The sequence below is a fragment of the Thamnophis sirtalis genome, unplaced genomic scaffold (genome assembly GCF_051295495.1).
Source record: "Thamnophis sirtalis isolate CommonGarterSnake01/CBP01778 unplaced genomic scaffold, rThaSir2_p1.2 scaffold_7, whole genome shotgun sequence".
In the NCBI taxonomy this organism is placed as follows: domain Eukaryota; kingdom Metazoa; phylum Chordata; class Lepidosauria; order Squamata; family Natricidae; genus Thamnophis; species Thamnophis sirtalis.
In genome coordinates this window covers 84179064-84192623 of record NW_028261387.1, presented here as the reverse complement: position 1 = coordinate 84192623, position 13560 = coordinate 84179064, and positions in this window count along the sequence as shown.

The following is a 13560-nucleotide window of genomic DNA, read 5'->3' as shown; positions in this document are numbered from 1 at the left end:
TATTACGGTCTTCTTAAATGTTTGTGGGCACCATGAATAAGAAGCAGGGGTGGGATCCTACCGGTTTAACAACTGGTTCACTGAGCACACGCTTTGTGCATATGCACAGTTTGCAGAGAAATCACCTTCTGCATTACTGCTGGGGAGGAAAACAGCTGAGGCGCAGCAATCCACTCTGCTGCACCTATCAGCTGGGCTTCAGAAAAGGGAATATAGGTGAGTATAGTGAAAGGGAAGGTGGGCGGGCCCAGCTGAAAGTCAGAGCAAACTGGTTCACTCCCAGCTAATAGTCAGAGCCACCAGTTCGCCTGAACTAGTCCAAACTGCTAGAATCCCACCCCTGAAAGAAGCAGAAATAATCCACTGGCTTCCCTTTAATCCAGTGGTTCCCAAACTTGGCAACTTTAAGACTTGTGGACTTCAACTCTGCTGGCTGAAGAATTCTGGGAGTTGAAGTCCACAAGTCTTAAAGTTGTCAAGTTTGGGAACCACTGCTTTAATCCAAAATACATTACACTCAAAACAATTTCCCAATAATGATAATTATAACACTACAGTGTGCCCCATTAAATAAACTGGAGATCTTGTGAAGTAGATTTGGGAAAAATAACTTCCCTTTTTCCGCACCTGGAATAATATGTGTAGTTCTAATTGCCGTGTCTGAAAAAATACTTCAAGAAGCAGCCCAAAAGACAGAAATCAGCAATCTAAATTATGATCTGGGAGCCTTGACATCTCCTTTATGAAAAAAAGGCCTAAAATATTTGAGATCCATTAGCTAAGGAAAGGGGTGACTAAGAGTCAACATGACTGAAGTGTAAACAAGCTCAATATTAGTGTGAAGAATGTGGACATGGGACGTGGACATCACTCAAAATCTATGACCAGAAATTGTGCAATGAAGCTGAAAGTACTTCTTCATACTGTCAGGCCTGCAGTCATATTCCTTTTAGGATCTTTGGCCTGCCACACACTCTATTATTTTACTATTCTTTTCATTAGTGGTGTAATTGGGAGGGGGAATAGTAAGGAGTAGAATGTGTTGTTGTCAAAATAAAAAAAAATCCCTTTCTAGAAGCCCAAGGTCGTCTTTTGTCTCTGCACCTCTGAGCCTGACGGAACTGGATGGGTGGAACTGCCAGCATGGCAGTGGAAGATTGGACCATGTGGGTGTGGGGGTAAGATCATGAACTTTCAACTGGGTGGGGAAACCCAGGAAGCTTTCAGATTCGGGTTTTCCACAGATGTGCCAACATGTCTCTCTTAATAAATTGAAAGTTTGAGGAAAGTTCTGCCTTGGACTCTGATTTAATTTTGGATGATGTTTGGAACGCTGACACATACAATACATAATTAAACTGTGGGATTCATGACCACAAGATATGATTATGATCACTAACTGAGATAGTTTTAAAAGAGGATTGGATGAATTTACTGTATTTTCAGAGTATAAGATGCACCTTCCCCCCACAAAAAAGAGGGTGAAAATTTGGGTGCCTCTTATACATTAGATGAAGCCCACCCCTCACCAGAGGCCAAAAACTTGATGCATGGAGGCAGCGATGGTCTGTGGCAATCCCTGCACCCTGGGACAGCTGATTGGGGGTATTCTAGCAGTCTGATCCACCCGCCAATCAGCTGTGCTGAATCAGGCTGCAATAAGTGCTGAAGCTGGCATGGCTGGTCAGAGTTTTCAGCAGCAATCACATTCAGAAAACATACACGAGTAACTGATTCACCAGGATTCAAAATAATAATAATAATATGCAATACATTACCAAAAGCAGGTTTTCCAAGATAGCAGTAAATACATGCAAAACACAAGCAGTATCACTTTCAGTTCTCGGCTAAGCCAGGCTCCTTCCTGTCTCCTTGTTCACACAGTAAATAGAGTCCAAATAGCCCTCCTTGGCTAACTTAGTTGCTATACTTATTCATTGGCTGACCTTGTTACCATGTGTCAGCTGAATATCATGGATGCTGGTAGGCAGAGGCATAATTTTTTTCCTTCTTATTTTCCCTAACCCTAACCCTCCCCAAAAACTAAGGTGCGTCTTATACTCCGAAAAATACAGTATTCAATCTTATTAAGATCTACCAGTCTTGAAAATCTTAATTCCCACTGCTGAGGTGAAAATTATCCTGACATTAATCTAGCTTTCCCCACAGCCAAACACTCTTCCTTCTATTAGCGCTATCCCCAAACTCCTGACTTCCTTCCAAGATAATGGGTGGCAAATCTACCCACTTTCATATATTTTTTCACCCTACCTTTATTATTTTTATAACTAGTCCAAGTTGGCAAACATACCTAGTACTCCTTCATCTTCCTGTTCTCCACAACAACAATTCTGTGAATTGAATTGGGTTGAGAGAGTAACTCAAAGGCACCTAGCTGGATTTCATGCTTAGGACAGAACTAGAAGTCACTGTCTTTGTTTTCCAAGTCTGGTCTATCTTAAAGGGTTGACAGCTTCCTTTGCTTTACCACACCTTTCCCATTATATGGCAATGAGTTCTTTCCCCATTTTTTCCCTTACAATGACTTTAAATTGCAATGCAGCTAACTCAAGTTTCAAAGAAAGCAACATTGCTCCTATGATGTTGAACCACCAATTCTCCCTTATTCCAGGGACCTACAGTGACACATAGGAGCAAAGAACACAGCCAGCACAGTAGCATTACAGCAATGATGATATAATAAAAATAAAGACATAATGGTATTAAAGGCAAGAACCTGGCAAGAGTACTATATGATGGCATCCATCTGTTCAAACATCTGGAAAAGGAAAAGGAAAAGGCAGGCACTGGAAAACCTACCTATCCAAGGGCCAGCTAAAAAGGCTTCCCTGAATGAATGAGAAGGGCAAGAAGCAAGACAAACACCAATCAGGGCCTGCAATGGCTGTTATCTGGACTCAGCATCAACCACACTCCTGTTACCAAACCTCTGTAATCCAGTCTGGAATGATTAGGAACAGCCAGAACCAATACGAAAGTTGTAGCTTAAGTTACCATGCAGAATTGTTAATATAGGATCCTACATGAGTAAGATAGTGGGTGGGTGTCCACACACAACACCACACAATCAATCAAGACCAGCAACCTCACTCCGTCCCACTGCACACGTTCATAAATTTGTCATCTTTGGAGGCCACACTGATGGCATAATTGCCAGCAGAACAAATTCCCATTGTTTTGAGATAGGACATGAAACTCTGCCATAGCCTTACCCACTTTTTAGCTTTCCCTTCTACACAGCTAAAATGATCAGGTTACTCGTTGGTTCCAGTGGTGGGATTGCAAATGTGAGTGTGCTTGCATACACAGAGGGTCGCGCATTACTTCAGGGCAGGTGGGTGGAGCCTCCAGCAACTGCTCCTACCAGTTTGCCCGAACCAGTAAGAACCAGCTGAATATCACCTCTGCTTGTTCCCAATACAATGTAATAAGGTATGATTGTCTGTTTGTCTGTCTTTCTATCTGTCCCTCTAGGCCAGCTGCCAAAATCTGTAGAATAACAACTGGAGCATCACTTGAACACTATTGACATTGACAAAATCAGCATCAGTCAATTGCAAAAGGTAGTTTTACTCAGAACAGCTTACATCCTGCAAAATTACCTATAACACCTTCAAACATTCACATCTACCTATGCCAGATGCTTGGAAAGGACTCGATAGGTGAATAAAAATGCCACATTCAATCTGAACATCTAACTGACTGTGTGATGAACCAATAATAGTAATCAATTATTACCTAGGTCTACACATTTCTCTAAGCAATAAGTTTATAAAATCACACAAAGAACAAATCACAGCACAAATTGGTTTGTTCTGTCACTAAGTACCTAGATTTCCTTATCTCATTAAGAGATGTTTTAACCATGGTTGGTTTAATAATCCAAAGTAGATAAAAACACAACCCCGACATGTCGGTTATGAGAAAACTAGAGGCCCCTTAAGAATCTGTAGGGACACGGTGGCTCAGTGGCTAAGATGCTGAGCTTGTTGATCAGAAGGTTGGCAGTTCAGCTGTTTGACTCCCTAGCAGCGCGTAACCGAGTGAGTTCCCATTACTTGTCCGAGTTTCTGCCAATCTAGCAGTTCGAAAGCATGTAAAAATGCAAGTAGAAAAATAGGGACCACTTTGGTGGGAAGGTAACAGTGTTCCGTGCACCTTCAAAGTTGAGTCATGCCATGCAGGCCACATGGCCACGGAGACTTCTTTGGACAGCGCTAGCTCTTCAGCTTAGAAACAGAGATAAGCACCGCCCCATAGAGTAGGGAATGACTAGCACATATGTGCAGAGGAACCTTTACCTTAAAAATCTGTGCCCCACATATCCCATGCCACCAGACACAGGCTTAATAGAAAGGCAAGCAAGCAAGAGTTGCACAGCATGACTGAAGCCCCATTCTTTTTATATTCAGCTAAAAGATGTGGGGTTTCTATTGTATAATTATGGCCACCATCTTCATTTGTTTGACACCCTTCACTCCACCAAAGATGCTCTAAGCATCATTTGACCCTGTCTTAACCTGCTGTGAAACTCATATATCGGTATTTTTTTTCTAATGAGCTATGAGAAATAGCGTTGGAAAAAAGGAAGAGCTACAGCCTAGACAACGATCTGATAAGAGAAATTTGAATCTAAAGGAAGGATGGGGATGAGGAATGTGCCTCAAGAGAAACCTTCCCTAGTTTTCTGAGAAGTACAAGCAGAAGAGGGGGAAAGTATTTTCAGACTTGCAAAATTCTGTTATTATATCTTTACAATAAGAGTAGTAATAATATGATGGTTTGGCTTCCTATCTGGATTATGCCGAAGGACTGGCAATTTCAGAGAAAGTACATACTATATATAATGGAACAGGGATCGTTGTTGTGTACACGCATTAACATTTCACCATGCAATCATTTAATTAAAATAATACTTAATGTGGGACCCCCACCATCACCCCTTTTTGAAACTTTTCAAGAAGCCTTGAACACTTTTAGCATAACTAGCCATTCAGGTCTTTTGATGCCCTCAAAACAGAAGTGGGTTCCTACCGGTTCGGACTGGTTCAGCCGAATAGGTAGAAACTGGGGCAGTCACGTGACTGAACCAGTTCTATACTGGGCATTGCCATCTTTATTTTCTGTTCTGCACATGTGTAGAACAATCTCCATTGAAAAAATGTAATTCTTTTTCCTTTTTTAATGGTGTGCGCCTGCGCAGACCTTTTTAAGCACAAATGCGTGCACAAAATTTTTCAGGCGCCGAACCGGTAGTAATGCCAGCAGGAACCCACCCTTGCCTCAAAAGTTGCATGATCCTGCCTTAAGTCATGTATCACCATGCACAGTGGCTGTTCACACAACACACTGAGCAAAAGCTAAAAACCTACATGAATATGAGATGTGAACCAGTCAGAGATGGCTTACCAGTAGTTGCCAAACCCACCACCACCACCACCACCACCATCACACAAAGCTAACTGGAAAAAGGCCAGAGGTGGTATTCAGCCGGTTTGGGCTAGTTCACCAGTAGTGGAAATCGCGGGTGGGCCTTCCCACCTGCCCCAGCTCTATGCTGTTCTATTTAGGCATGTTTTAAAGTCACGTGCGTGCATGCAAGCTGCACACGTGATCAAAGTGCATGCGTGGAAGGCCAAGCGCATGCATGAATGGGACATGTGTGCTCACATTTGTGAACTGGTAGGGAAAGTAAGTGAATACCACCCCTGAAAAAAGGCCCTCACTAACTTGCAGCTCCTAGATTGTCCATGGCTACTTCTGATTGCTGATTGAGGGACATGGTGACTCAGTGGCTAAGGGGCTGAGCTTGTTGATCAGAAAGGTTGGCAGTTTGACGGTTCGAATCCCTAGCGCCACGTAATGGAGTGAGCTCCCGTTACTTGTCCCAGCTTCTGCCAACCTAGCAGTTTGAAAGCATGTAAAAATGCAACTAGAAAAATAAGAACCACCTTTGGCGGGAAAATAACAGTGTTCCGTATGCCTTCGGTGGTTAATCATGCTGGCCACATGACCACACAGATGTCTTCAGACAGTGCTGGCTCTTCGGCTTTGAAATGGAGATGAGCACCGCTCCCTAGAGTCAGGAACGAGTAGCACATATGTGCGAGGACAACCTTTACCTACCTCTGATTTAGCTGAAAGGAAGAACAGAGATAAATAGGGACAGTGAGGAAAAGTATTTAGCCCAGTGTTCAGGGAAAGTGTGAAAGATATTTCTTCTTATCTACAATTTGAAAAGCATCCCTATAAAGCAGGACCTACAATGGAGGCTTTTAGAGAAGGAAGAGGGATTCCTTCCAGAGAGGGCCAAACTTTGCCTTCAAAAGAAGAGACCAGTCTCCATCTGGGCGTCATCTGTGTGCATAATTTGGACATCAAAACTATTTTCACCACAGATGTTTCTTCAGACATCTGGTGACTACATCTGGTGAAGAAAATGCTGCATCTTGAAAGGATTGTCTTGGTCAAACAAGGGTAATTTATTACTTTGATTTGAATTCCTTACAACAGGGAAAAAAACCACTTGTTCAAGAATGCAGGCTTAAAAACCAACAGTTGTCGTTGGCATTATTTAAAAACATTCTAAAGAAAGAAGAAAGAAGAAAACATACTAGGCACAAAACTGTATTTTTCCAAAGAAGAGGTTTTTTTTTTCAACAGCAAATTCAGCCCAATATTTTAGAATTACTTCTGAATCATCATAAGATTTGATGATTTGCAGCGATCATCTGCCCAACATTCCTCCTATACAGATATACGGTCATAAATTGCAGATTAACATTATGATTCTGCTTCTACACAGTGTCATGCTATGCCAAAAAACTTTTTAAAAAAATATTTAGAACATGTCCAGGCAACCCTCTAAGATATTTTGGATAGTTCATGATGAAAATCACAGCACGCTCTAATGCCACATTTTCTATGTAACCATTTAATCTGTGCCTAAGGTCTCTAGAAAATGACCCATGTTTTCCAAATCTGAAGTAATTTCTAATTTCATCAAGCATCTATTCTATTCCCATTTGAAATCATGCTTCATCTGAATTTAGACCTAAGAATCAAAATGCAAGCACGCATCTTCTTTAGCATGTTACTTTGGTGGAGAGTCAAAGGTGGCATTCAGCCAGTTCGGACTGATTCGGGTGAACCGGTAGCAGAAATTTTGAATAGTTTGGAGAACCGGCAAATACCATGTCTGGTTGGCCCCACCCTCCTTTGTTCCCTGTCCTATATTCCCTTGTTTTTTTAGCTCATCTGATTCGCGTGGCAGAGCAGATTGCCCCACCTCAGCTGAGCTAAAAAAACAGCTCAGCTCACCAGCGTTAACACCAAGGGTGGACTTTGAGTACTGTGCACATGCGCGAAGCGCGCTCTGACCTCCCAACGGCCGATAAGATCCCACAGGGTGGGCCTCCTTCGGATACCGTCAGCCGGACAGTGTCGGCTAGCGGGCCCCCAGAGGAGAGCCTTCTCTGTGACTGCTCCGACCCTGTGGAATCAGCTACCCCCAGAGGTCTGGACCATACCCACTCTCATGGCCTTCAGGAAAGCCATTAAAACCTGGCTGTTCCGGCAGGCCTGGGGCTGTTGACCTTAGTGTTAAGGTCCAGCCCCGATTAGAACATATGTGTGTTGTGAATTTTAAACTATTTTTTTACTTATTTTTCTCTTCTTTTTTCTTCTTTCGTTGTAAGCCGCCCGGAGTCCTCCAGGATTGGGCGGCCTATAAATTTAATAAATGAAATGAATGAATGAATGATTCTGATAGAACCAGTAGGAAAAGATTTAGAATCCCACCACTGTGGAGAGGTAAAATAAGAAGAAAAGGAACATCTTTTCTCCCTTTATGTTTTCTTCAGATTATGCAATCTTTGACAAGGCATATACCAGTGATGGCTAACCTTTCCCCCATCACATTCCAAAAGAGGGGGGCGCAGCGGGGTTGTGCGCAAGCATGCCCACACCCATAATTCTATGTGCATCACCCCCCCCCCATGCATGCATGTGCGATTCCTGTCCTCCCCCCACTTTTGGTGCGCGATGGACCCGTTTACCACCCACCCCAGGCTCCAGGGGCTTTCTAGGAGCCTGGGGAGGGCAAAAATGACCTCCCTGCACCTTTCCCCCCAGTGGCTTCAGGAGTCTTCCCTGAAGCCTCTGGAGGGCGAAAAATGACCCTACAGGAAACCCGTACACGGAATAAACTTCTGGGTTGCCTTTAGGTCCGTTTTTTGCCCTCCGGAGGCTTCAGGCAGCTTCCCTGAAGTCTCCAGAGGGAGAAAAACAGCCGAATGCGCAAACCAGAAGTCCATTCCCAAACTTCTGGTTTGCTCGTTAGATTGTTTTTTTGCCCTCCAGAAGCTTCAGGGAAGCCTCCGGAAGGCGAAAAACAGCCAAAAATGAATGCCAAAATCAGCTGGCCAACCTCTGGATGCCGCTGGAGCTGACAGGGCAACTCCTCGTGTGCCCTAACAAAAGGCTCCACGTGCCACCTGTGGCACGCGTGCCATAGATTCGCCATCACGGGCATACACATTCTGGCACCCACTCCTAATAGGAATCTAACACTTCGGTGTGGATAAATCTGTTGTTTCAGTTCTGTTACCTGCTACTGAAAGCCCCAGCAATTTCTAGATGAAGCTTTCTTGTAAGGAGATGTCTATGGGGATTCTCAGTCATCCAGGTCATGGTTGTCCCAAAGGTGTTTTTTTTCAAGAGGCAACTGGACTTTCTGGTTTTTCTTTGAAGACATTTCACTTCTTATCCAAGAAGCTTCTTCAGCTGAAGAAACTTCTTGGATGAGAAGCGAAACGTCTTCAAAGAAAAACCAGAAAGTCCAGTTGCCTCTTGAAAAAAAAACACCTTTGGGATTGTTGTAAGGAGGCACATCTCACAGAATGACAGAGTTGTGTAGGAAGTTATCACCCAGCCCTCTCCCAGAAAAATGAAATATCCTAGGAAATATTGAAAAGGCAGAATATTTCTCTGGAGGTGAAAAGAAAGAAACATGTTTTAAAAGACAGAATAGCTGCCTGTAGCTTCCTGCCCATCCCCACTTTGTCAATGGGCCATTAAGAGGGCCAAGCTAGTCCACTTTACATAATACAGACTTCTCCACTTCAGCTGCAGGGGATGGGATTAAAGCATGATAATATTGGCCCCAACTCACCACACAGCATCTGAGAACTCAACCAAACCTGGATTCAAAACACAGCCTAGAGAGTTGCCCCTGCATGGCCCCATGGGAGTCTGACAATCAATCAGAATACATTTCTTACACAGGAGCAGGAAACCGAGAGGTGGGACTGAACAGGTTATAAAAAGCCTAGCAAGCCCCTCCCTCAGCCTTTCTCTTCTTCTCTACCAACATTGAAGCATGTGATCACCTTTTCTGTTCAGGACTCAAGCCATGTGGTCCTGTCCACCAATAAACCATCTTTCCAAGCAGCCTCCATGTCTCCAGTGCCTTTTTCCCCGCTTGGAGCCGAACCCAGAAGGACATTTCTTTCATCAGTTGGAAGAGACCTTGGAGATTGTCTAGTCCAAACCTCTGCTCAGGCAGGAAACATTACACCATTTGAGATAAATGGCTGCCCAATCTCCTCCTAAACACCTCCAGTGATGGAACACCCACAACTTCTGAAGACAAGCCATTCCACTGATTAATTATTCTCACTGACAGAAAATTTCTCCTCAATTGTAGTTTGGCTCTCTCTTTGATAAGTTTCCATCTATTACTTCTTGTCTTGCCCTCAGGTGTTTTGGAGAATAGGTCAACCCCCTTTTCTCTGTGACGGTCCCTCAAATATTGAAAGACTGCTTTTGGGCATCTCTTCAGGAGGGGCTGATTCATCAGCCTTGAAGAAGACTGTGGTGTGCCTTTCCCTTAAAGAGACTTTGGCTGAACCCAAAACATGGACAACTGGAGAAACATCTTGTAGCTAGTATCCCCCATGTACCGTATATACTCGAGTATAGGCCGACCCGAATATAAGCCGAGGCACCTAATTTTACCACAAAAAACTGGAAAAGTTATTGACTCGAGTATAAGCCTAGGGTGGGAAATGCAGCAGCTACCAATAAATTTCAAAAATAAAAATAGATACCAATAATGCCATTGCCCATTGAATAACATATACAGCCTGCCTGTGCCCATTAAATATACAGTAGCCATTGTAAAAATTTGCTCTGCATAACAAATTATTATCACACAATACCGGTGTATTCAATGAAATACTTCACTCACCTCATGATGCTGATGTCCCGCTGTGATGATGATGTCCCGCCTCCTATGACACACGGCACAGTGATTCCTATCATTGGATCACTGTACCAGAGGAGGTGGGACATCGCTATGTGGCTGCTTGCCATAACAAGGAGGAGGTGGGACATCGTTGCAGAGCGGCAGGAGGGGGAGGAAGGGGAATCGTAAGATAGCCCTGCATTACATTAGAACGTGAGGAGGGGGGATGGTGCGGTGCGCGCTGCGCGGCAAACTGACACAGAGGGAGGGGAAACTCAGGGGCGCTGGGCCATTCACGAGCATCACCCAGCGGCATGGCCCCGCCCCTTTTTCTCCTCCATTTCGGGCAAATTTTTCACTGACTCGAGTATAAGCCGAGGCGGCTTTTTTCAGCCCAAAAAGTGGGCTGAAAAACTCGGCTTATACTTGAGTATATACAGTATGTTTTGATTGCATTCCCCAGATTGCCTTGAGATTCTTCCAGGTTGCCTTGAGGAATCAAACCAGGGAAGACTATTATAAAGCCATATTAAATAAAAACAGAAAGAGATCATGGTTCAAAAACATAGGGAGAGAGGGAGGAGAAAGAGAGAGAGAGAGAGAAAGAGAAAGAAAGAAAGAAAGAAAGAAAGAAAGAAAGAAAGAAAGAAAGAAAGAGAAAGAAAGAAAGAAAGAAAGAAAGAAAGAAAACAATTATGGTGAAGGGTTCAGTTTGGAGGAGGAGGAACACCTGACTTTTCCTATTTAAATCCAAGCCTATCCAAAGATTTCTCAAAATGTAGCCAAGAAAATGAAAGGCTGTCAAAAGTTCTTCCAAAAGGGTTTGTTGGGGTTTTTTTTGGAAAAAGTAAAAACATGCATCTCTTTCCTTTCCAGTGTCAGACTGACATATGATTTGCTCTAGAATAGAAAAATACTTTCTGCATATATAATGTTTAAAAGTTGTGGCTGCAGCTGCAGCTGTTCTGCATAGCTCTCCCTTCTTCTGCTACTGTTGTTATTTTTAAAGGTGTGCAAGGGAACTGGAGACTCAGCCAGGCAGCAAAAAACCATGCTGAATTTTGAGTCATGATTTGATTTCCAGCTGCCCTAAAGTGGTGCCTTAGAGCAGAAGGAGAAACACTGTTTTGTAACTAACTTTTATAACCTGTTTTATAAGTAGCTTTTATAACCACCCTGGCCAGCAAAGTTACAAAACAAATTGGCTAACGCCTGGACATAGTTTTGATGAACCCTAAATAATAAGGGCAAAGCTGCAAATTATCACTGCAACAGCTTTTCACCACAGCTAAGAGGAAGTTGCCTACGTGGAATAGACAGTGCTGCTCTGCCCTCCAGTGGCTAGTACTCAGTGAGGCCAGCAAAAGTGATGTAATGCAAAGGACCACCAAATCCATCTATCTTTAAGAGGAGAAATGCGGGCGGTATCTAAAATACAACAGGCAGTTACTCTGGCCAATGAAAAGTTGCCTTTGCATATTGTTCGTGATCTGGGAGAATAAGGCTTCCAGGCAATTCTTTTTCCAGCCCTAGTAGGAAAGATACCATTTGAGGTAAGATTCCTCAGCCATCGCTTGGTGTCTTGGGAGTTTCAAGGAGTTTTGCAAATTGAATTGGTCTGTTAGGTAATACGTTGTGACAAGATACATACAGGCTAAGTGGTTTGTGCATTGAAATTAAGCCATAATATGGTTTGTTTAATTTTGGATTAGCATTGTGTGAACTCAGCCATTGGGATATAACATAGTATGTTATGTGAATCTACCAATTATAGTTAACTATTATTATGGCTCAGTGTAGTGTGTAAATTAGGCTTTCTTAAAGGGTAATAAGGTTAAAGTAATGCATAAGAATTATTAAGCAAATGCAATACTATTCAGATCTATAGAGATGTTAATATTTTATTCAAGCTTATGTTATATTTACATACGTATTTGTATTATAAGGGCTCAGGGTGGCTCAGTGGCTAAGATGCTGAGCTTGTCTATCAGAAAGGTCAGCAGTTTGGCGGTTAGAATACCTAGCGCCACGTAATGGAGTGAGCTCCCGTTACTTGTCCCAGCTTCTGCCAACCTAACAGTTCGAAAGCACGTAAAAATGCAAGTAGAAAAACAGGAACCACCTTTGATGAGAAGGTAACAGCGTTCCGTGCACCTTCGGCATTTAGTCATGCTGGCCACATGACCACGGAGAAGTCTTTGGACAGTGCTGGCTCTTCGGCTTTGAAACGGATATGAGCACTGCCCCCTAGAGTCGGGAACAACTAGCACATATGTCCAAGGGGAACCTTTACCTTTACTTGTATCCCGCCTTTATTATTTTTACAAATAACTCAAGGCAGCAAACATAGGCAACACACAACTTTTCCCTATTTCCCCCCTCAACCCTGTGGGGTGAATTGGGCTGAGAGTATGACTGGCCGAAAGTCATCCAGCTGGCTTTCATAGCTAAAGTGGGACTTGAACTCACAGACTCCTGCTTTCTAACCTGGTGCCTTAAACCACTAGACTGAACTGGCTCCCAAGGCATGCTCTCTTATGAAACTTAACAGTTATATATAGGATAGTATTTGCTGTGTTGTTTTTGTTTGAGTAATTCTAATTTGCTGTATCTTTTTATAGTAGGTCAGAGAAGCCCCGGTTATTTTGGGAATGTCACCCCGTGTGTTCAGAGATAGAATAGCAGAGTAATGAATGTGTTTGTGCCCTAATTGCTTTACAGCTGGCATCACGCGTGCTAAGTGATAGGCTGATTTGTTTGGTGTGAGTTAGCATAATGAGTAAACTAGTGTCAGAAGAATAATAATCTGGGGTTCCAACTGGAGCCGGGGCTATGCAAGAATAAATCTAAATGAGATCCAGATATCTATGAAAAAAGAATGTTTATTTCTAAAAGCAAAACACTCTGGCTTTAGGGGCAGGCTGCAGAGAAATGGGGTACAGCAGCAGATTTTTATAGGGTGGAGCTTGTCCAGGGTGAAGTGTCTACGTACTGATTCGAGGGTGACACTTGGGGTATGCATGGATGTAGGTAGGTAGCTGTTGTGACTCAGCAGAAGCTTGCTGTGAGTTGCGTCAGGATGCAGGAATAATGAGCAGCTTTTGTTCGTTAGGGTGTCTTCTGCAGATAAAAGACAGATGGTGCCACGCCTTCGTGGCAGAAGTCCTCGTTATAGATGTCTTTTGGATTGCTTGCCCAGCCATGTGCTACTTAACTACTCATTCTGCTGTGCAACGAAGAACTTTGAAGAAACAGCTCAATAGTCCCAAAGGTGCTTTTTCAAGAGGCAACTG